Genomic DNA, 25504 nt, shown 5'->3' on the forward strand with positions numbered 1-25504 from the left:
GTCGATGCGCAGATTAATAAATTCGCGTGACATTGAATGGTTCAAGGTTCTTATCTTTCATCTAAGTTACATCCAGCATTATCGAACCGATAACTAGAGTGTCAAGGATCTACGAAATTAACCGACACGTGGGACGTCTGAGATTAGATCGATTGTGACTGGAGCGATTAAAACCGTAGGTATTAAACCGTCTGACAGGTTCGTTTTACTAATTTACGACAGTAGAACTTAAGTAGAAATCTGTTTGGTACCTTATCTTGAATATTTTACATACTTCTGTATATTCTATGCGTTTTTGAATTGGACCTTCGAGTTCGCACTTGTAAATCGTATGTACCAATAAACGTATAAACATTCACAGCATATGAATTACGAATTATGTTTTCAATTAATACATTTTTCGATATAAAAATACAATATTTCTAGGGAATTTGTTTTTACAATGCACAAATTTGATTTATAGATATGTTATGTCGCTTCGATATTTACGAAACAAAATGTATTTTCGACTTTAAACACTCTTTTTATTACAAACACAGCGATGAAGCAATATTTATGATACGAAAACTGGCGACATATATTTATAAAGAGGGCTGCTATTATCACAAGAACAGCAATGAAACAATCGGTAAAATTGAACAATACGCTTTACGAACAATTTAAATCCAAGGTGTCTTTATGCGCATTATACGTATATTCGACTGTTTGGTCAATTATATGAAAACTTTTCATGGTTTGTACCTCTCGTTATTCATGCTCGAACAAAATCTCATCCTTCTTTCTTTCTTCTTTCTTTCTTTCTTCCTCTTCCTTAAATATTGTTTGCATAATACCGAGGCTAGGAGCCAGTTGCTTAATGATCCGGCCTCATCAACTTCCGTCTTTCGTTTTAATCTCGATTCCTTTCGTACAAAGGTCATCTACGACGCTCTTAATCTGCATCCCTGTCCATCCTTTTCCACGATTTCTTTTTCGTCCGCAATCTTCCTCCCTTCTTTCGCGTACCTAGCCATTTCAACTCTTCGTATTTATGTCTCCGTTTAAGACGATTTCTACTCTTCACCTCTCCTTCATTCCCCTTTTCTATACTATCTGAATTTTCCGTCATTTAATCAGTCACTGTCTCAAAGAAGTTCACCGTCTAATTACCGCTATTGCCGCACCGCTGTTTTACGTGAGCAATTATCGTCACGCGATTTCGCTCCCCGCGAGAAGACAATGGAACGTGACAATGGGAAAGAAACGAATACAATTTTTGGTTATTTAAAGCTTCGAGAAGCGATTGTTTGTTGAGACATTGATAAGTGTCCAGCAAACAGAATAATCGGCATAGTAGCTGTAATTTATACAATTTTCTTTTATTTCGTGGCTGAAACTGTTATTGAAGACGCGAACATGTTTATTATTATTAGACTGCGGATCTCTGTATATCCATGGAGAAATTTAAAAATTGCAGAAACGCGAACAATTCGAGTAATATGCAAAGGTACATAAAATACGCAAAGTTTAGCATCTATTATAATATTTGGTAGCAGTATAATATTTCGTAAAACAAATTTCTATCCCTTTATTTGTCTTTGTAGAAATTCGCATAACGAGCCGCAGTATAATTATCACTGGTGAAGTTTGTAATCCCGTGACATGCAAAATTAGTTCGATCGTGAAAGGGAGTCTAGAAGATGTTATTTTCATATTTTTCCATTGTTTTATCGATACAAATTGCTGCGGTCTCTCTCTCTAAAAAAAAAAAAAAAAAAAAAATTCCCAGCGATCACGTTTGTCCGCCGAACGGCGCGCGGCGAATTGCATCGAGTTTCCGTATCGGCTTTTAGCCGTGTCCCCGAAGGCTCCCTCCATCTTTATTCTCGGCGGGAACCTCGGCGCAACTTGTCGCTATTCATTTACCCTTTTTCCCTCGTTCCCAAGGGAGACGATCTTCCTCCGTTCTCTTGCGGGACACTTTCAGCCTCCGGCTCCGGACCGGAGACGTTTTGAGAAAGTGCGAACGATTGGGATTGTCTCGTCTTTTACACCGTGAAAGGACAGCCACGGCCTCGATGCACTTGAGACTCCGGTGAACAAAGGATCGGGCGATATTTTTTGCCCGAGGGAACGGACCAACCCGACAATTACGACGATCGATACCATCTTCTCCCTGCGATCATTAAAATGCTTTATTTTTATTTTTTCTTCTTTTATTCTCCGCCGTTTTATTAAATTCTTCTTTTTGTCTTTCTCTCTTTAGAATATTTTTCTCTTACCGTGTTGACTGCTGCGAGGCAGACGCCGATGATCGCCACTTGACTTGCTAATGGCGCGATAGGGAAATTTTCTGATGGACCTGGGATTAATTAAAATACTCGATTCGAATAAACGATATTGTTTTTGGAACCTTTAATACTGTCGATGTCATTACACCAGTCGATGTTAAGTACCGCGTGTACTATAAAGCAGGAAGTCTTGTTTTACGATCAGATGTAGAGCAAGATTGTGCTATGTCAGAAGAATTCATTCTTAATGATTCACATTTCACTAAATCGTAAAAGAGATACGTTTACACCGCTGACCATATGTATCACAGTATTATTGACCAATTCTTAATGTTTCTCTTACTTTCTATCTTGTACCGTCCAATTCCTATACTTCTCTATAGTTGGCACATTTGGTACCCTAATGAGAAACAGTTTACTTATTTGTTATTTACTTGTCATTTGCTTATTTGTCAAACACGTAACACATAAACGTAAGTTTATGTGAATTATCAGGATTTATAGAAACTTGCGTAACAGATCAGCTGATATTTGAGGATAATCGTTGGCTATATTTACAAACGAGAGTTTGCAAGTTAACTTTTTCTCTTTCTTTTTTCAAAGACATTGATCGATTGGTCAGCGATAAGAAAAACGAGGGAGAGTTACTTGAAATTTCGCAGCGTCTTATACGAAATTCAGTCTCAGTAATCCAGCCTCGTAGTTCCGTAATCAGGTGAAGTAGGGCGCTATAATTACAGACGCAATTTGTTTCGAGCGTCGATGCACGACTGCTTGGAAGTAGCTCAAGGATCATCGTCTTCACTCCGCCTCTCCTGTTCCGCCTTCGTGAATGCCGGGGAAACCGACAGAGAGAGTAGTAAATGCCCCTGAAGTGAAACGCTGTCGAAATAAACGGTGAATCTCGATCGGTCAGTACTCGTGAGTACTATACTGACGTATCGTCAGTATTAGAACGTTTCACGGCTCTAGTTAACGACTAGATTGTTCCCTTCTATCGATTTTTTTTCGAGTCTCGAATATTGTTACCTGCTCGCTTCCAATTGGCATATTTCTTATCAGAACGAGGAATATATTTAATTGATTAGAATTAAAATGACACGACGAAAATAAATAATTCTGTGTAATCAGATTTCTATCCTCGTCAAATTATATATTAATATTACCAGGAGCATTTTTTTTCATCATTTCCTTGATCGAACTATTTTATCAAATATCGAATCAAATTCACAACTTAACATTTCTTTCGTTGAACTGATTGTGCTGTTTAGTTCATTTCACAATTTCATTGTGATCGTAAGCAACTCAGGTTATTAAGATAGCAATAATTCAATAAATTATTAATAATACAAATACGTGAATAAATTATCGTAATACGAAATATAATATTTATATCTCATTAATTTGTAATATTTATAAGACTGTGAATTATTATTTATCCAGTAATTATTGTCGAAGCTTAAAATCTATTATTTATCGTTGATGCACCAACGGTTATACGGTTATAGAATCAAAATCGTTGATATTATTTACACATAAACACGTGACTGTATGAGGCCAGCGTACCTATATGTCGCATGCGGAACTTAACAGTAATGCGACTCTGTTCGGGGGATAGTAACTTCCGGCTACATCCGCTGGAACCGGAAACATCGTTAATCAACGAATGATATATAAAGTTTGGGGGCAAATAAAGTAGCCGAGCAAACGTCCCGGCGTAGAAAATTACTTTCACGATGACGATGAAGAGACGGAGAAGGAAGAAAGAAGGAAAGAAAGAAAGTATAAGACGAGGTGTCGACGGGAATCCAAGAAACGGCTGGAAATAAGAAATGTCATTAAAGTTCCTCCATAGGCCACGTGTCGATTCCTTTCCTATCACGGTACCACCCTTCGAGATCTCCACTTTTTTCCTATCCCTCGCTTCTTTGATTATTCCTCATTTTCATCCACCACCACAGCACCTGATATTTGCATTGGAAATTTCTGATGGAGTGGGGATGGTCACAGGAACCAGACCGCGACAACTCTTTCTTTACTTCTTCCGTTTTCTTCGTCCTCTTTTACTTTTTCTCGGGACGGCTTTCTTTGATTCCTTCTATCTCTTTCACTTCTGGCGTTTATCGGTCACGAAGTTTTTAATTGCGAGTCCTTGAATTCTTATCCTGAGAATGGAGAATAAATGTTAGATACGTTTAATATCAATATTGTTGAGAAATAATTCATATAAAATTATCATTCTATTTATTTATATTGTCGTACACGTGTTACAAAGATTCATCAGGTGAAAATAAATTTCATATAAATCTATATGAAACAATGTGTAATACAAGCAGAAAAAGTCGAAAATTCTTAAAAATTGTTGTTATTTGACCATTTTCGTGTTAACACTACAATTCATTTATTTCATGTTCATTCGTTAGTTATTTATTCTTAAAGCATAGAATATAGTCAAATGATCTAAAAATGAAGTAACTCGATTCAAACCAAAACTTAATCACTGTATCAACAATGCTAATAAAAATCTAAATTCCATCAATATCCAAAGCTAACGATAATCCCGGTTCCAGTACCGAGCCAGGCTAAAATTTCTTCCACAAACTACTCTTTTCGTCTGTCACATGACACATCATACTCACTGCGTCGCATTATCACACGTTCTCCTACAAATACGAGTCTTGTCTCGCGAAATGAAACTTTCCGGGCCGTGGCATTTGCAAATCACGCGCGAAACGTCAACCGTGTACGTCAGCCGAGTAAGAAGATCGGCTGTGATTTGATTTTTTACTCATTACCAGCCAGACAAGAAATTTTATTTCGCCACGGTTGTCTTAGGTTCCTCATTTACTTCTTCTTTATTCGTTTCATTCCATTTTACCGCCGCGTTTTACAGGATGTCATAAAAAAAGAGTCAGCGCATATGTAAAATACGATATTGATCAAATGGCCACTTGCACTTCTTTTACAAATGTGTGCCAGTTCAAATGTCATTTTTCATAACATTTTCTCCTAGTATTTGTTCAATTTCTTGTCGAATAATATCGTTGAATGGCTCGATTGTGGTCGATTTATTTGCATAGGCGTCTTCCTTTTTAGTGTCACTACCGTTGAACATAATCCCGGTGATCGATATCGATAATAACTTTCTATTATGATAAAATCGAACGAATACAGCACGGTGTGTAATACATCAGCCGAGAAATGGAATGACGATAAAACAAAAATGTAACATCTCTTTCATGACACGGTGTATAATCTTCCTTATCCGCTGACGTAAATACGCTGATAGGATTTCGTGACGCCCGTGTACACCCCATAGAAATACGTTTCATCGTAATACGATACGCGGCCATGAATAATAATATTTACCCACGAACGTTTCGTCAGGAAGCGACGATAGTGAATAGCCGGAAGGATATCTCCCTATCTATAACAAGCGAATTCGATCGTCGATCTCCCACGAAAGTCCACGATTTCCCCTTGATGCACGTTGTTATTCATTTGCCCATGGTGGATTTAATTAGTTTTCGACCGATTCTCGGCCTTGGCACTAATTAAACTCGCTCTCGCTCCTCTTTCTCCCTCGGTTTTATCGCTTGTGCCGCCTTGTGGGCGGTGTAGGCGGTGTGAAAGGGTTGCACGAATTTGTTTTAATTGTTAATTGGTGAAAAAAGGAACCACGTCTCGGGGGAATGTTCAAAATAACGAGTATAAAGATGCAAATTGGGGAACAACCGTATAACGTTGTCCAATTTTTTTCTGTTCATTAGGTTCCGAGAGGCACGCGGATTTTTGTGAGGGATTCCATGGCGCCTTTTTTTAACGCTGATGAAATTGAAAGGGATCGCGATTGTATTCACGTTTACTGACCAATTGTTGATAAAATTAATACGCCCAAGTTTAAGGTAAATTATCATGATATCACGATATCACGATAATTTTATTTATTATATAATTTGATGTTATTATCACGATATCACGTACTTGGTAAATGTAAAATATCGAATTCATAGTTCTGGTTACAGTTACATAACATACATATTACATATCTATACAATGTATACATAGGTACACGTATAAACCAATAATGGAACACCGTAATATCAGAACATTAATAAGTCATTGTATGTACTTTTTTTTTTTTAAATAATGTTTATTACACCAAGATACATTTTAATACATTTGGGTATTCACAATAAACTATGAATTTTGGTAGTGATGTGTTAGGCAAAGGTACCGATACGCGACGGTACGACTTATGTGTCGGCGCTTTACATTTTTTGTGTTTAATACAATCTTTGGGTTTAAGCCGCGATTTTGTTTTTCTTTGGTTTTTTCTGTCCTGAAAACTTGGTCGCAAAACAGGACGCTTCGGTAGTCTATTTTTTGGGTGCTGTGTAACTTTGGGGAGGTCATTTGGGGTCATTGTATGTACATATGTACGTATATGACATTTTTTGTAAATATTTTTAAGCAAATATATTTCTATTATTCGAATTATTTCTATTCTATTCTACACACACTATTCACGTTTACTAGTACATGTCTGTTTTCGTGCATTCTCTACTGTTTTACAACGATGTAACCGGCACTTCGAGACTTTCCCACGTGCCTTCGACCAAGCTACGTCTTTGACGATGGTCTTTGAAGGTGGCCTCTTCGTGAATTCCATCGTCGAACGCGACCTAATTGCTCCGAACTACGTTTCGCGCAATCGAATTTCCGACGATTCCGCCACCCTCGCGTATCGATTTCCTGTTCGCTGGCTAGTGCGATTAATTTCGCTCGAACGGCAACTCACTCGCGGTATGATAATTAAAATTTGTTGTCGAATCGCGATATTATATACCGATTTTGGTCGCGATACCAATGAAACAGGCTGATTCAAGGAGAAACGGAGACGGAGAGGTGTTGTGTTGTCGGTACGTACACTACGTGTCGAAAATTTAGTATCATCATAGGTATATACATCACAGGTAGAATTGAAAGAAATTGTTCATTTAAAGTCCGTATTTATTTTAGAAAATTCTTTAGCCAAAAATCTATCCAAGTTAAAAAAGTTAATATTGACATATATATACAGGGTGGTTGGTAACTGGTGGTATAAGCAGAAAGGGGGCGATTCTACGCGAAAAAGGAAGTCGAAAATATAGAATAAAAATTTTTCGTTCGAGGCTTTGTTTTCGAGAAAATCGACTTTGAATTTTCGCTCGGTACGCGTGCACTTTATCGCGTCTCGTTATAACGGATCTCACTGTAGATTTTTAAAAAAATTAAAAAAGAAATTTGAAAAATGTTTATTCTACATTTTCGACTTCTTTTTTCGCGTAGAATCACCCCCTTTCCGCTTGTACCACCAATCACCAACCACCCTGTATGTAAGTATATTAATAATAATTTAGTAATAGGTTTGTATGTGTACAGAAAATTTGTACTGTGAAAATGAAATATAAAATCGGATTAAAAAAATACTTCACGGGAATATAGGGGTATGCGCAAGTACTTTTTTTTAACTACCATAAAGCAATTAGTATATACAAAAATTATTAACTCTTTTAAAATACTTCAAATTCATACTGACCTATCATCCCACATGATTTTTCCATTCCTTTTATGTCTATGTTTCCTTTACGTTGCTAATAGCCCATACAATCATTTAGTACGATTACAAGCAACTGATGAAAAAAGAAAAAAAAAACAGAAAAGAACAAACAAAGACGAAATTCCAATAAAGAGCGTTCGATTGAGCGAACGTGAAAGAAGTTCAAAGAGTAATTTAATGAACCAACAAATTCGAAAATTAAATCGATTTGAAAGAAGCTAACATAAGTAGTTTAAATAAAACGTTCTAATAAAAACTGAAATAATCTAAAAAAAAAAGAAACGAAAATCGGGGATGGTTCGAGAGCAACGATAATGGTGAAGCGAGAAGGTTGGGATAAACATGAAGGGGTGGAAGGAAACAAAACTACGGAGAGCGAGAGACGGGCTGGAACGAGGGATAAGCGAACGGCTATTCCGTTTCGTTAAGCAATTCCGACGCGTTTCGTCCGATAACGTCCGGCCACGAGGTTCTCTCATAACAAATGAATTTATTCGTGCGCGAGTTTACGCGGCGGGCCTGGTCACGCGGATAATTTACAAGGAAACGGGCCACGCGCGTAGATACCGGAACACATCGACTCTATAGTGTTTCCGCCGCTTTTTAACCGGAGGGTCGCGGCTTTGTTTGGCCGCTTTAAAAGGCACAGCCAAGTCGCAGCGATTTTTCACTTTTAATCTCGGCCAACCCAACTCTCCTCTCTCCGTCTCTCTCTTTTTTTCTGGCCGAGTCCCGTGGCCAGGCTCAACAGCTCGTTCGAAGAGCTCTTTTTCTCCCGCTTCTGTTTTTTGTACACGTCTGCGTTCTCCCTTTTATTTTTTTCGTTTGTTTGTAAAGGGATGATCCTTTATTTGATAAAATTTTTGCACACGTAAAAGGCGAGTGTTTCCCCCCCCCCCCGTAAAGATTCGCTTTTTATTTCTCCGTTTAATATTTCTGACCACGCGTGCAAGTAATGCAAGCATCAGTTGCTCGGTTGCTGTATTTTTAATTTGTTTTCGTTAAGTAGGTTTCGATGGAATATGAAATACGTGGAAGATATTGTACGTTGTAAATAGGAAGCTTAATGGTCGTCTGGGAGTTTTATTGAGAGATTTAGGAAAGTAAATTCATCCTTTTTTCTTGTGCGATAGTAGTTTTTAAAGTTTATTACGCATGGAATAACATAGAAGAACATTTGTTTTTATTATGCGGAAGATACGAAAGGGGTGAAATATGTAGAAAATATTGAAATTTGTGAAAAAGTCGTAAGAGTTGTTTGAAATCCTGATTGAGCGATTCGCTGGTATAAATTGTTTTATATTTTATGCAATAATAAGTTTTAAACAGCGCAATAACGTATTTCTAATATTGTGAAAATAAATATCCGTACCGTAATTGATTTAATTAACTCCGTGTTAATCCAAAACGAATGTTCGACCTTCTTTAGAGTTCTATTAAATTCCGCAACTAATAATTACAATGGACATTCGAATTATTAATGTTCATTAATATTGCTGATGTGGCTGCTATCTGTCCATTGGGCATTTATTAATTTCAATAATGCCGAGTAATTGTTTTTGCGAATTCCGTGCTTCGAAATCGTGACAACGTTGAACTTCAATTGCGATATTGCCGCCATTCAATTCCATGCTTATGCAGCGCTTCTATTGAACAATATTACGTATATCGCAATGGAAACTTTTGGAAATTATTTTCAACCTTCATCATCGTGTATTCCAAAATAATATTTCATTCAAGTCTTAATTATCTCTTATTCATTTGTTCTGGAAGCAATAATAGACGACGATTAACGTAGATGCATTCATTATGGATTCATTCAATCATTTCATCATTTTGGAAAATTTTCGATCGTGCTACTGTCGATTCTGTTGCAAAGATATTTTGTAGGAAGTCATGGAAGGAAAGAGGCCATGTAAACTCTATTCCAGTCGTCTCTGTCTTTTGATATTCTACGCGCGTTCTTTGCAAACGAGATTCCGACCAAAGCTAGAGGCGAAAACGGGAAAAATTTTCAGCTGGCTCGTGAAACGTCGTAAGAACGGACGTTACACGTACTGCAAACTATCTTAGGATGTTCCGACCGGTACGTGTCACTAGATCCTTTCCGATTTGCATTAATATCGGACGTACTTTTAACACTAGGGATGAAATCGCCCTTCAGATCTACAGAAACAATCACAGTAAACGTTCTTGGCAAATTTTTTAAGCATCTTTGCCTTTTTTCTTTTTAGCTTACTCGGGGAATTAAGAATTTCCATGTTTCCTACTTTTGTAAGTTTGAGAATTATATCAGATTTTCCTGTAAGTTAAATGAAAAAAATCTTCCTTGTTTATTAAGCGTAAGCTTATGACACTATTGCGATGTTTAAAGATATTTTTTTCAGTTGTGTACTTTAGTTCAAGAAATAAGTCTTTGTTTAATAATTTAGTAATGAATAATTTCATATACTTGAACCTAATTAATTAATATGTAAATGCTACAATATATACGATTATTATAATTAACCGATCCCGTCATTTAACATAAATATTCTTTAAATGACGTTGCCACAATACTAAAGAATAGCGTTAATTATAAAATATAGTCAATAATAATTATTATTATAAAATGTGTAATAGGTTGAACAAGACGAAGAATATAATGGAATTAAAATGAAATGCACGGAAGGGTAAAGAGTGGAATTTATTTTAACGTGTAATAAATACAGGCATCTCGCAGTTCATAATTATTATCACTCACGACAATGTTCGTTTCGTTTTGCGAAACAAAAGTGCCTCGGTGGCGTACGAAGAGCATTGTGTGCGCACGGAGGTTTAACCGGGGGAAACGCTTGGCGACCAGCGTCATCCGGTGTTAATACTTCTCTCGGTGAACAGGAAAAACAAGATTGTAAAGTGTGTATTCAGCGTGGTGCGCGTGTGCGCTGTTTAAAAGGCGTGCACTTTAGTCAGTAAACAGCGAGTTTTGTTAATCCCGTGTAACAGAAATCTGCAGGTAATACTATGAAATATCGGGCAATCTGCCGTAGAAACCATAAATTGAATATGATGTTTTATTCACGTACGTTTTAATCATTTTAAGTCGATCTCACTTATTTTTCATTGTTTATCTTTCATAATAATTTGATCGTGTCATCGGAGCGATATAACCCTCCGAATCGGGAACACTTTTTACGTTTTATCATTTAATCTCTTTCCATCGTTTCCTCGCGAAATAAATGGCTAGAATGTCGTTAAAAGATAATTAGCCGCCCATCAAAAGCTTTCTTGTAATTAATAGCTGCAGCGCGGGAAGAGTATAGAAATATACAGTGTGGAATCTTTATTCAACTTGCTTTTGGTAATCATGGTTATGCAGAAATACAATTTCTCAAGTCGATACTCGTCATAAACATCGCCAGAAACCAACTAAAATTTCAAGAAACTTCCCAATCTCTCCAACAATTATCTTTTCACAGTCTTTCAGAAGCCAAATTGACCGACTTCTTCCAATAAAATTTTCAATTTTATTATCCAGATAAGTCAGATGTGTGGCTCTCCTTCCTATAATTTTATTCATAGCAAGAAGATAGCATATGTAAATCCTTTTACATTTACATTTACATTACAGATACATTTCTAACATTCTTGCGTTTTTCTACCTTTCTACTTATAAAGTAGACTACTATTCTTTCAAGTATTGATAACTGAAATACTTTCAGCCTCATATTTAAATTTCCAAATTCTCATCCCTCTCGACTGCTCTAAAAACTCGGTACCCCAAGTTATATCACACTGACGTTACATAGTTGTCTAGGTGGCAGGAAAAAGCGCTAATAGTACATCAAAAGTGGAGTGTAAAAATGAGGAAATCGGGAGGCGTCAGACACTGGGTGGATGTCGCGTCGAGACAGGAAAAAGGCAACATTAAGAGGCGCTGAGCTGGCGACACGGCAATCTCAGGAACTGGCAGGAAAAAATCCGCCCTCCCTGACGCGCGGACCGCCTTCAAAAAAGGAACTGGCTAAAAGGTCGTTAAGGTTAATGTGGCGCGAGAAGACGAGGACAGAGAGTGAATCCCCTGAAGGCGGTGGCTCGCTTCCTGCTTCGTTTCGACGTTTGGCACCCTTTGAAGTGTGACTTGTTCCCAGTGACAACCTCACGACGTCATCGAGAGATCTCGTTCTTGCGTTATATTCGTCCGATTCGAGTTTCTACACGCAGCAAAGGAATGGTTTAGTAGCTAGGGAATGGACCAGAAGAGAGATATACTAGATGGATTCCAGGCGTCGGGGAGCATTAAGGGTTTAGGAGCTTCGAGTTTCGAGAGGGAATGTCTCTTGACTTGTACGTGGATCTCGTTGGTCGCGGAGATTTCGGGAGACTGGATTTTTCCGAGGAGAAAGTTTCGAGATTTCTTAGATGCATGTTGGGATTTGCTTCTTTCTCTTGCTTTCCTTTTTTCCCTTCTTCCTGATATATGAGGTTGTGTGTTCGGCAGATTGAACGGTATATAGTGTATAAAATATAATTTGATTTATAAAGTGTGGACTGAAAGTGTGATGTTTTGATATAGCAGACGAAGGTCAACACTGTCCATTCAAGCTTTTCTCTATTGTTAATTACTTTCAAGAGGAGATCAGAGAGGGAGAATGCTGCTATAGGTCACGTGTATCAATGTTAGGAAGATTTATAATAAATATTCGGAGCAATGATCAGAATATTCTTGTAATTTTCTTATGTGAGACGAAACTTGGAAAAAAGTTGGTGAAAACATAGATTGAGTATTTGAGGAAATAAATTTTATTTCATAGCTTTGATTTATTTCTGTACAAGAAATTATATAAAATACTAAATAACTTTTGGTCGTATCTTGTATAATAATATTCGCACTATAATAGTCAAGTATAAGTTGGTTTTTGGAATGGGGAGAAGGAGATGTAGTAGAATGGAACAGGAGAAAATTCTTCTTTACCATCTCTTTCCCTCATTACAAAAGTATCTGAACTCTCACGGTTATGCAAGAAGAAGGGGAGACTGAAGTAGAGAAGCAAGTGAAAACGGATCGTTTGTAGCCAGACGCGCTACATTACTTCATAACTCGGAACTCTCGCATTCTTTTAACAGTCTTATCTCACATTCTTTTATAAACTGGCAGAAGGAAAAGGAGTAAAATATAAAACGAAATAAAACCGTGGAAGTAAGAGTTCGCGCGTGATTAATAATTAAGAATTGAGTAGATATAACTAATACAGTAAACGTGTTAATAAAGAATTTCTATAGCTACAATATGAAAGATTAATAAAAACCAATAAAAAGAAGAGCAAATACATTGACATGGATGTCACATTTGTACAAATATATGAATTATTTTGTGTCCTTTACTGCGTGTATCGGCTATTTCTCGAATCGTTTCGTGTACTTTATTTTATTATTTTTTGACAATTTTTAAGGTTTTAATTACAATATCTTTTTTTCAACAATCGATTGTTAATTTTTTATCGAATAAAAATGTAATCCTTCCTCGTTTTGTGTTACGTTTTTCGTAAAATTTGTAATAGAAGCATTTACTCTGCGGTCGACGTGTATACTTTCCATTGCTTGATTTTACCTGCGCTCCTCGTAAGGGATTTTTGAAACTAAACTTCGCAGTTAACAGGCTAAACGTTCCGACGAAATTCATCTTTCACGAGTCAAATCATTCTGTACGGTTAACAGGTCGAACGATAGAAGCTTCAAAACGAAAAATGAAAACGATACAATCGTCTGGACCCGGTTATCGTCAAAGTTCGCGTCACATCTTCTCTTCGTGGCCACCAGCTATTTATTTTCACGGACAAATTTTATTATCAAGCGACGGTTGAAGTTAGCAGAACGGCGGGAGGAATTTTCATTGCATATAAAAAGAGAGAATCGCGGGTTCATAGGGCGACGGGGGGCACGTTTCACGCCTTCAGAGAAATCCTTAAAGCCGTTTAAGCCCTGCGGTGACGCCGGATCTCACGTAGCCACGGTAGAGGCGGAGCCAGGAGTTGCGGCGTTCAACGACGGATGAATGGAGCTTAACTCTGCGGCTGTTACGATTTGTACGCGTATTCGTTCCCGTAGATTCGAATGGTTAATTCACCTATAATCGCCGCGTTTCTCCTGCGTGTCGCATTTTCTTATTACACATCACGTTCGCCGGCTTAAAACGCGAGAATGGAACAACGAAAGGGACAATTATTAAGTTTTATACGTGTTTCTTATTACCTTTCCGCATTATTACTCTTTATTATTTATTTTCTGAGGATATTGGATTGTTTGTATATGATATAGGATACAAGGAACTATATTTAGTGACAAAACAATAACGATTGTTCTTAAAATTCTTCCTCTCTTCCTTATGAAACAGGAAAAGGGAAAGGAGAGGAAGAAAAAGTGCACTTTGTTTGGGAATTATCAGTGGATTTATCATTAAGGCCTTTTCAACATCCTTAGGCATTAGGATGGTGTAGGACACGTTGAAGGATGTCTATGAGATAAACAAATAATAACTATAACTAGTGCAGTACGGTCTTCATAGTATTTTACTTCTTTCACTCCCAAAACTTCTTTTAACGTGTTAACATCTGTTTGCAATAAAGAAGTTAGAAAGAACACTCATTTGGAAAATCATAGAGCGTGACAATTTCGTATTTTATTTAAACTTAGCTCCGCGTTCTAAACGTTATAGCGAGCGCTTTGTTTCAGATATTTTGCGTATTTATGCATATTATGTACATTTGCACGTTTTGAAATTCTTCATAAATGCATAAACATGTGCAGTTTACATACAGTAACGAGAAGAAAGAAAAGAAATGAAAGCACGGAGAAGCCATTGTTTCGCTGCATATACATTTTAATTTGCCGGGACGTCATTGTCAAGTAAAAGCCTCTTGGTACGAAGATATTACTACGCTAGGAGAGGACGATGGGGTGAATGCGGGATCATCCGATCCATGCCGCCGCCATGATATATCATAAGTTCCATTATCCGGCTCCCGTGTTACATTATCGCGGCACGTTTCGGTTTAAAGGCATCCCTCAGGTGAAATAGCCATTGCCTTTCTTGCCCTCTTCTGTATACGACGTCGTGTAAATTCAATTTAACTGGTTCGAAGGATGAAAGACGTGTCGAGACTCTTCAACGCCCCCTCCTTCCTTTTACTTCTTCTTCGGCTCGACCGATTTAACGGGGTAATTACCTACGTAGCGTCTATTTAGACCAGTAATGGAACTACCACCATGGTGTATTTCTTCGATTGAATTTTATGGTGGATTTTCCGCTGGAAGATGTAGAAGCTCGTTACCGGCTTCACCGGGATTCGCTGTTCAGATTTATTTTGGTTTTCCAAGAGTGTCTTTGAAGAGAGACTAATCACAAATCGAATAGAAATTCGAGTATTTGTATTTTCAATCATATTAATACAATTTTTATACTTTTATATCCTGGCACGATGGCTAAAAGCCTCTTTCGTTGCAATTTCCTGTGGGCGAAAGTAGCTCGTTATTGGCTTCATTGAAATTTGTTGTACGAACTTATATCAATTTTCGAGGAATATCCTGGAGAGAAGTAATCACGAAAGTATCGTAATATTTGTATTTTTCATTTAATTACACAGTTCCGTATTTTTATATTTTTATATCTTCGCGCGAAGCATAAACAAATTTTTCTATACGTATAAAATAGAATTCCATCTTCGATAGATTCATAAATAGGATATTACTGTATAGCGCTATAAATTGTGTTTATTATATGATATTTCAAATTCCCTGTTTCTATTTTCTATTCGCTCAAAAAAAGATATATTAGAGAATGCAAAGAAACAAGTAGCAGCAAATTGAATCGATACGTACCGAGTCACCCGTTATGATAACGGCTATGTAGATATTAAATTATATTCAGCATGTTTGCAGCAGCTATGGCGAGGAGGAAGTGACTTTGTATTAGAGGTCTTCCAATATGGGACCATTTCCTGGCCCTCGACCTCTGTCTCGTTCCAACCTCTTTTTTCTCTCCGACATCGACCCTTTCCTACCGAGTGCTCCCGTCATGCTGCGGTGTTACGGTATTATGAGCTTAGAAATATCATAATATCGGCGACGTGTTTTCCGGAATATTGAATTTTGAACAGGAGAGAATCGGACGAGAAGTCGAGCGCTATTCTCCACGAGGAATTTAACACCCGGTTCGTCTTTTTGAAACGCCAATGTGTTCTACGGTATTAAATATTTAAAGGGTACCTTTACTTGCTTTTAAGCTCTGTTCCCAACGAATTCGATCTCTCGAATTGAAAGGGATTTCGAGTGAGAAAAATTGCAGGATCTTTTGCAATTTGTATATTGTATGAGACTCTATAGAAGGAATACAAATTTGAAAGCATGAAAAGATATTCTTTTCTGTAAAGACTAATTTTCAGATTAATTAAATGACTGACTCGTTTCGAGAAGCGCGTGTCGGTAAGAAACGATCATTTGAAATAATCTTCAACTAAAAAATATCAAAAGATCAATTCTTGTCCCAACTTACCTGCACAAATATACTTTAATTAGCAACAGGATTTATTCAATTCTTTTATTTAATAATTATATGAAAGAAATATTCCAGTAAACTGAGACACTATTGTTTTTCCATATTCCTAAATTAACCTTTGAATATTCCATAGAAAACTATCGCAAAGCGTACCGTAACTCTACGAAAGAAACTTACATTCCGCTGTCGAGCCATCGAACGGAAAGTTGCTCGATATCGCGGCATTCCACTCCTCTTAAAAAACAAGTAACTCGTACACATCCGGGAACATTCCCCCCGGAGAATCCGTTAAACGAGAGGAGGAATTATCGAGGAATCGTCGAACCGTCGTCTTTCAGCGACTCCATCCGAGCGGGAGCATAATCTCGCCTCGTTTCGTGTCAATATAAGGCGAAACTTCGATGAACCGTCACCCCCCGTGGGAGGGTTGCCACCGCCGTCACTCTGCCGACTTTTTAATTGCGAATCTTCCGCGAAGAGATATCGTAACTATCGTCCAGGGAGAGAGACAGGGTACCGCGATAAAATTCCACGTCCGAGAACCGAATGAAAAAAGACTCCGATTTCTTCGACGATTTTTTTCATTTCTTCTCTCCCCTGTCGAACAACTTGTCCGCGAAAATTCAAGAAGATATTCCGCGTCGAGAGTCGCTCATCAGATACACCCTTCCTGCCCATTTCTTTTTTTACTTTCCTGAAAGACGGCTGCCTTTGAGCAAAACGCGGAGAAAAGTTGCAAAAAAGTTGAAAAGCTTCCATCTTTTTTCTATTCTCTTTTTATTTTCCTCGTCTGCATGCCCCAACCAGCAAGCGCGGGCGGAATCGTCCAGATCAACTTTTATATAAAATTCCCTCTCTACCGAGAGGCGCGTGTAAATCAAAGGACGCAATTAATCGGAGGTTGATTGCAATACTTCGCGGACTTTCAATATCCAATTTCGAGCCGGCAAAGGACCGCGATGGTGGACGACCGATGCGAGCTTCCGCCCACTCTTACAGTTCCGTCGCGAGCCGTCGCGGCTATCTCCTTGCCGGACACCGAATCAAGTCCGTTCTACGTTTGTGCGGGTCGTTTCTGGGATCTATCAACTTTCCATCGAGTCAATTTCCACAAGGCGAATCGAAAAATTGTTTTCGTTTTGCTTCTGATTCGTTTGAGGATTTACTTAACGCTCTCTCGTTAGAGTTCTGTTGCTACGGTAAATTGCAGGCTTTTCGTAGATTGGGTGCCTTTGATGTATTAGTGTATGATGGCGAAGAAATAGAATTTATGGTAGGAATAGAATTCTACAATAAGGAAATGGAAACTTAAAATATAAATAAAGAAGTTTGTACTTTTCTATCAACGAGCAAGATACATCTGTATTTTCTGTAATTTTTTTATATTTTTTATATGTATTTTTTTAGATATAAAGAATCTTTTCCTTTCATAACACATACCTTTTTTGAAAATTCATTGGTTTAATAATTCTGGTATAATATTAGGAGCTCGTATTCTTTTCATTCTATTGCACACTATGTTGTATTCTGTATCACGTAAAACAAGAAACATATTTGAAAACAAGAGAAGAAAAATTATAAGAGATCGTCCTAGACGTATTTCCTAAAAATTTTGCCAAATTTCTCACATCATTGTACTGTAATAATTCGACCAACTCTTATGTATAAAATCCATTATTCAGAATAATCTTGAGTTAATTATAATCAATTAGCACGCACGAAATAAATTACTCATCATAAAATAACTTTTAATTAACCAACGTGAGTTTATCTATACGTTATAACACGATATAAAATTCCTTATCGTTCACAGGATTCACATGCAACTAACTAACGTCCGCCTTCGTCTTCGTTCCGTCGAAGAACGTTGCATAGTAGACGAACGATTATACAGGCCAAGTGAAGAGCAGCAAAAACTTGGCAAAAGAAGCGAACGCGGAACGCTAGAGCAAGAAGATAATTCCCGCTGATCGTAGGAAGGATACCCGGTCTTTCCGGATCCATGGAAAAAAAAGGATCGAAGAGATTTCCAACCGGGGAACCGTGGCCAAGGAACCGAGCCTAATGGGGAATGGAGGCTTAATTACAGGCTCTGGCGGATATTAAGGGTATGCACGGCAGCTCAGTATAAACGTTGAAGCTGTCGTGTGCGTCTATCGGCTGAAATTGACTACGATAGGAGCAAACGCGGTGCAACCACAGGAAAGGAGACAGATAGACGGAAAGGGAGAAAATCGAGGAAAATAAGGTGAAACGAGGGGTTTGGGAGTTTGAAGAGGATAACGCAGATAGATTGACAGATAAGTACCACCGGGTAAAAAGCTGAGTGGTGTCTAACGAGTGACGAGCAAAGTGAGAGATAAAGAGGCGCGTGATAACAGAGATGGAAAGAAAGAAGACAAAATGGTGTCTGGTTATTTGCATTGCTTGAAAATCGACGATGTGCACGATGTAGAAACATTAAATGGTCATAATTCAAGCACGTTGACAGCTCTAGAATATACCAATTAAGGTAGCTGCACGGTGGCGGATATTAAGATCGAGCCTGGATACACGCGACACCGATGTTATCGTCTTTCGCCGCCTCCGCGCATCAATGGCTTCGCCGTGTGTGGTTTTACACACGTGCCACTTGTCACGTGGCATACAGGATCGTACGTATGTGTGTAGGTAGACGTACCACAGGGACGTACACGAGCAGACGTGGCAAACATTATTGCGATATTGGACACATAGTGGCAGCGGGCTACCAACGCGGTAAGCAAACCTCTTTAGCACAAAGCAAATGGGAACTCTGATTTAACACGACTCAGTAGTTGGGCCGAAACTCTCTGAATATACTGATTGTGGTATCATCGTGGTAGCAATCTACGATTCGTTTGGTGGACATAGTGATTAAAATGTTTTGGATATAGTTTCTCCTTTAGGTGGTTTTTTTTTTAGGGTGAATGTGTGTGTGTGTGTAGTAGTAGTATAAATATACAGTGAATCACGAAAGTATTCGAAGATTTACGATACATTTTTATGAATACATATGCGCGTTATACGAGCCTTTTTGAATTACCATTTTTATTTAGCAAATTATTTAAATACTGTTCGACGCTATTATAATTGAAGAATATACAGGAAGAATACGATAAGAATTTCCTATTTTCTACAGGCAAGCAGTTTTAAAATTGAATATATTGCTAAATTGATAGCATATTTTTTTTTATTTATTAAAATTTACAATCAATTCTCGCATTGAGAATTTTCAGTAATTTTTTCTGGCGTGGCGCAGTGGCTAATTATTTATAATAAGTTAATACTTATTATAGATAAGTGTAATTTATAAGTAAGCGTTATAAATAAGTAAATATTACTTAATATAAATATCTAATTAAATCTAATGTTTAGGTCTAACGGGTAGTGTCTCTTCAGCCTGCGGATCTGGTCCGGCGTATCAAGTAATCCAGTAATTAGGGGGTTTCGATGTTTGTTGACTCTTTTGCTATATCTGTCGCTATATTTTGCTAGTTCCTCTTTGACTGTGGGTATCTTGAGGTCGCGATGTATTAGTTCGTTGGTGACATACCAGGGTGCATTTGTAATAGATCTTAGCGTCTTCGATTGGAAGCGTTGAAGTATTTCAATGTTGAAATTACTTGCTGTTCCTCATAGTTGGATTCCGTAGGTCCAGACAGGTTTTATTACGGTCTTATAGAGGGTAATTTTATTCTGTGTGTTTAGTTTGGATCGTCGGCCAGTGAGCCAATAGAATTTTTTGAGTTTGTCCTTTAGTTGCTTTGTTTTGTCTGTGATGTGGTTTTTCCAGGTTAATCTCCTGTCCAGGGTCATGCCCAGGTATCTGACTGTGTCCTTGCTAGGAATTGTTGTATTGTTGACAGTGACCTGGGGGCAGGTTTGTTTTCGGAGCGTGAAGGTTACATGTGTGCATATTAGCAAAAATTACCTTTGGCTTTAGAGTTAGGGTATTGTTCACAATATTAAAATATTGTTTGTCTTAATAATTACATCTTTAGCTTTGATAACATTTCTTCAACTTACTATCAATAAAGACTATCTTTGAACCTAATAGACTGTTTCCATTTTAAATTGTTATATTAAAATTCTTCTGTTTCATAGTAAAATGATTACTAAAATTTAGTGATCTTCTATGATGTTGAATTATCACCAAACGATCCTTCACCTTCATTTTACACAGCTAGATACTTCTTACATGTTATTCTCATTATCCAAACAGCGATAATCACCATGTCATCACGTACCCTAAGAGCCTATAATAACCCCTCGAACCATTCACCTCATCTTCAGATAATCCCTAAACCTTTTTCCTTCGGCAGTTATCTACCCCCTTTGCGACGATGTTTCACCAATATCGAGCAACGACATCGACAACAATGATATCAAAAGTTATTCAAGCCTGTGATCGATATTTTCGAAGCTTTTAGACCCTCGGCTGACCTAGTTTCTCCGTAATCTAAGGCCGTAACGAAGACATTAGCGTGTTGAAATTCGAGGGTAATGACCAGGATGGTGACATTTATACAAATGAACATTTTTATGAATATAATTTAAAAAATCGTACCTAGATCTAGAGATTTGTTTTACCTACTTACATATCATAACTGGACTGGCCATTCGACATATTTATAAGAAATTTAAATGGTGAAAAATGTACACAATGTAAATAATCGATAAAAATGTATAAAATATCCAGGATAAAGTGTAATAGTAATAAAAAGTACAGTATAATAATAGAAGTATAGTATACGTAGAAAGCATAGTAATAAAATAAAAGTATAGTATGATAAAGTCCCTATAATATTTTTCATAGGTGAAACAGTTTTCTATCTCGGTACCATTTTTTAAATTATATTCATAAAAATGTGAATTTGCATACATATTCGCAGTCTAATTATAAGAAACACCACGTTTTAAATATTTCATAGATTTATTTATTACGTGTAATCTGTGCGTTTTTCAACCTTCAAATTACCCATAAATGCATAAAAACCCGCAGTGCAGTAATTTGGCCTGACCGATATGGAAGTAATATAATACAAATCAGCATTGTCGTCGTCGATTAAGATATCTTGCCAAGGTATTTCCAAGAAGTTTCTACGATCGAACGGTCTCTATGAATGCCAATGGCAAATCCGATCGACTCGGTCACGCGAAAATCTCTTCGTCCATTACGCTAACGCGAGTCCGAGTCGAGAAGCAAAGTACGGTGTCCGTTTTATATTGGACGCAAGAAGATGGAAGCATAATCGTTTCTCGTGCGATCATACGTTCGTCATACTGGCCGGTTGCGTGGACTTCGTTTGAAATTCTATGCATTCGGGAAAGGGGATGAATATTCACGCGGAGCTCAAAGACGCGGAGTACGCGCGCGCCTGTTTCGCTCTGTTCGTCCGCTTGTAAAAGTACTAATTAATGGTAAATACCGGCGATGCGCGTGGAAATCTGATGAGATTGTTATTTTCATAACGTGAGTCCTTCCATTCTTTTTTCCTTGACCAGAGAATAATTTTGAATATTTCTAGAATTCTCCATGAACCTCCGTGGCTGGGATTAATTTGATTGGAATTGAATATGAATTTTCTTTTTATGCGCGGTTTATTACGTCTGAAAGCTTGTATTTGTCTTGGTGACGGATAAAAGTATTGATTTATAAAGAGATCAATATTTTTTGTATGATTAAATACATTCAAATGTATCTAATTGTAGACAGCTATACAAAACTGAATTTAATCCCAAGAAAAGATCTTAGTAAAATTTTGAATAAAATTGAAAATTTAGTATTATCCATACCACCTCCCTTTTAAATACCCTTTTAAATAAATAATTTAAATAAACCACGCTTTTAAATAAAAGATTTAATAAATCTTGCTTAATCCAGACATATCTGCCGAATTATTTTTTTAGAACAATGATCGTAAAATAATTCTCTTTTGCGATTTCATATTTTACATTATGCTTTTGTCTGGAATATTGCTATCACAGTTAGTATTTCAGATAACAATAATACTATAATTTAATTAGTAGATTTAATCTAAAGAAAAGATATTACTTTTTAAAATATTAAAACAAATTCAGACGTGTCTGAACAAAAATATTAAATTGCGAAAAGTTTAATTTAAAACGAAAGAAACGTAGTATCTCTAAAACATAAAGTGTCATGTTAATATTTTAATATCCTTTAGAGACAATGAATTGTTACATTTTAAAAAATCTCAAAGGTAATTTTAATCAATCTTTATTACGCAGCAATAAGTGTATCGCGCCTTACGATCTATAAATTTCGATATTGTGTTATATATGGGTTTTATGTTACGTTGACGTTATATTAACGTTAATTTAGACGCCCCGACGTCTCTTCGTTTTTTCCTAGACTCTATTTTATTTGCAGTAAATAGCCGGGATATGATGCTGTAACGTTGTTGCGGAAATTGTGTATGAAACGATGATGCCGTTATAAAAGTTTTATCGGATAATATTATTTACTGTTTTATCCAGATTTTTATCCCAGCTCCGAGGTATATTATCTATTATGTAATTTCATCGTATAATATTGCTGGATTAAAACTTATGAAGAAATTATGCACGTCAGCAAATTATATTCGTGATGATAAATTAATACAAATGGCTCTACAATTTTCACACATTTATTGTTATATTTATAATAATTTTTTAGTACATACAAAATGGTACGTTTTTCAAATAAAACTTTAACAGGTAGTTCCTTTAAAATACTACATATATTTAATCAAATATGATTCAACGCTCTTTTTTCGAAACTTGTATGAATATTTTTATTATTCGTACCAAACAATAATTTTTAGTATAAACCTTCTCATGACCAAATATACTGGATTTCTAGAAAATTTCTTCTGTCTCTAATGTAGTTGACAATTGACGCATTGAGAATTTTCAGTAATTTTTTCTGGCGTGGCGCAGTGACATGGCTAATTATTTATAACAAGTTAATACTTATTATAGATAAGTGTAATTTATAAGTAAGCGTTATAAATAAGTAAATATTACTTAATATAAATATCTAATTAAATCTAGTGTTTAGGTCTAACGGGTAGTGTCTCTTCAGCCTACGGATCAGGTCCGACGTATCAAGTAATCCAGTAATTAGGGGGTTTCGATGTTTGTTGACTCTTTTGCTATATCTGTCGCTATATTTTGCTAGTTCCTCTTTGACCGTGGTTATCTTGAGGTCGCGATGTATTAGTTCGTTGGTGACATACCAGGGTGCATTTATAATGGATTTTAGCGTTTTCGATTGTTTCGATTCGATAGTCAACATGTCAGTTCTTTTCCCCTATTGCTACGTCAACTGTAACAAACAGATCTCATAAAAGATATAACTTAACAAACACGAAGATGGTACTCCGCTGGGGATAGCCACCCACATGATAATCAAACAGCCAAAAAATTCTACCAAATGTCCAAATCGGACAAATTGTGAATGTAAACGACTAAATAAAAAAAAAACTATAACAAAACCTCTGAGAGCCTTGCTCGATCACCAACGAATATTGTGCCAGTGTATCGCATCTCTATACGCTAAATCATTGTCGACGATGTATATCATAAGCAACGGTGTAACTTAAGTGTTAAAAATATATAGTTTATAACCCTGTTAACCGCAGTGTTATACCCTCTCAACCACCCCTATCATCTTAACGGAAATCGGGGGATCGATGAACTCGTGGTGTCGATTATTATAATCGTAACGGGAATTTACGCTCCCGTTGACGTGTTTCTTCGCGATTGCGTCTCCCCACGATTGGTCGAAAATACAGACGATATGATAAACTTTGATGAGTAGTATTGACCTGTCAAGTTCGAATTTTGAAAAAACAAGACATATTTTACAAACATGTAATATAATAATTGGACATTTTTAGAAACATTTAAATCGTAACTAAAAGTAAATCTATTGGACTGAGACATAAGACGATAGTAGCACGAAAGAAACGACAAGGAAAATAGATCTCGGTGGCGTCAGAAGATAAGAATACGGACACGGAATAAAAATTACAGATCCAAGTCATATATTTACCGTGAAGATGCTCTGCCACTGACTTCTCCTGCTAAGCTTGCCAACACCTTTCATATATAATGGCCGTATAAGTCTGCCAGCTCTATATGAAACACTTACGAATCTCTCGCCCGTGTGCAGGCGAGTTCTGCCTCTAGAAAACACGATTGTCTTACTGTCATTTACAGGCTACGTTTGCTAAGTAACTAATGCTCTTCGAATCTCAACCGGATATGTGTAAGTAGAAGCGTGTTAAAGTACGATTGCAATGGAAAAACAAAAAATTTTATATTTCGGAAGCACATACAGTGCCTTAGGAAAGTATTTGAACGCATACCATAGAAAACTTGTATGTCTTTATCGCTCGACACATAAATCGTTCTAAAGTATCATTAACATTGTAATAAAATAGAAAAATCATGGTTATATAGAGAATGTTGGAAACAAAATTGAAAATGTATACGGAATATCGAATATGCCGTAGTCTTCTTATTTTGATCCTTACAAAATATGATATTATACGAAATTAGATACTTTGCAAGTCTGTGAACACTACGCGAAGACATTCGTTACCGAAAAAGTCGAACAGTTTTTCAAGAAAAGGCTCGTGAAGTTACAAACGGCAAGAAGTCAAATTATAATTAAATTTTTCTTAACTCTCGCTACGAATTTTCTCTACAACCTAATATCTATATCGTTTTCCTATTTTTCAATCTACGAAGTTGATCGGGCTTCTCAATGGCTCGTATATCTCTCACTTTCGATCGATGTTCCGTAATACAAGCGATAGTTCCGATCGCACGAAAGTCTCGCGATGGTCCCCAACGCAAACACACACCGTACGAAGTAAAACTTTTCTAGTGGCAGGAAAGGAATCCTCAGGAACGCCCTCCGATAAGGGTGGCGAGTAATGAGTAATAGGCTGCTTATTTTCAAAGTTCCTTTTGCGGGCTGGAGGTTTGAAAGGAGGGTTGGGTCGCGAGGAAACGAAGAGACGTCTCGACCCCAAGCTGGGTTAGGTGGCAAGGGTGGCGCAG

The 25504-nt window shown here is 37.0% G+C and overlaps 1 protein-coding gene across 3 annotated transcripts in view; it reads left to right on the forward strand.

Annotated features, from left to right (window-relative positions):
* Positions 1-25504, forward strand: part of P5CDh1 (delta-1-Pyrroline-5-carboxylate dehydrogenase 1) — a 171162-nt gene that overhangs the window by 39631 nt on the left and 106027 nt on the right. Inside the window, exon 8 of one of the 3 annotated variants that reach the window (XM_033334277.2) lies at positions 18222-19134. The exons of 1 other annotated variant lie outside the window; for it this stretch is intronic. The gene's annotated coding sequence lies outside the window, so the exon portion shown is untranslated. Of the gene's footprint in view, positions 1-6040; positions 6768-18221; positions 19135-25504 lie in introns of those variants that run through there. One more of the 3 variants, XM_076618334.1, reaches the window with a different exon arrangement.

Source organism: Bombus vancouverensis, chromosome 4, assembly GCF_051014615.1.
Source record: "Bombus vancouverensis nearcticus chromosome 4, iyBomVanc1_principal, whole genome shotgun sequence".
NCBI lineage: Eukaryota > Metazoa > Arthropoda > Insecta > Hymenoptera > Apidae > Bombus > Bombus vancouverensis.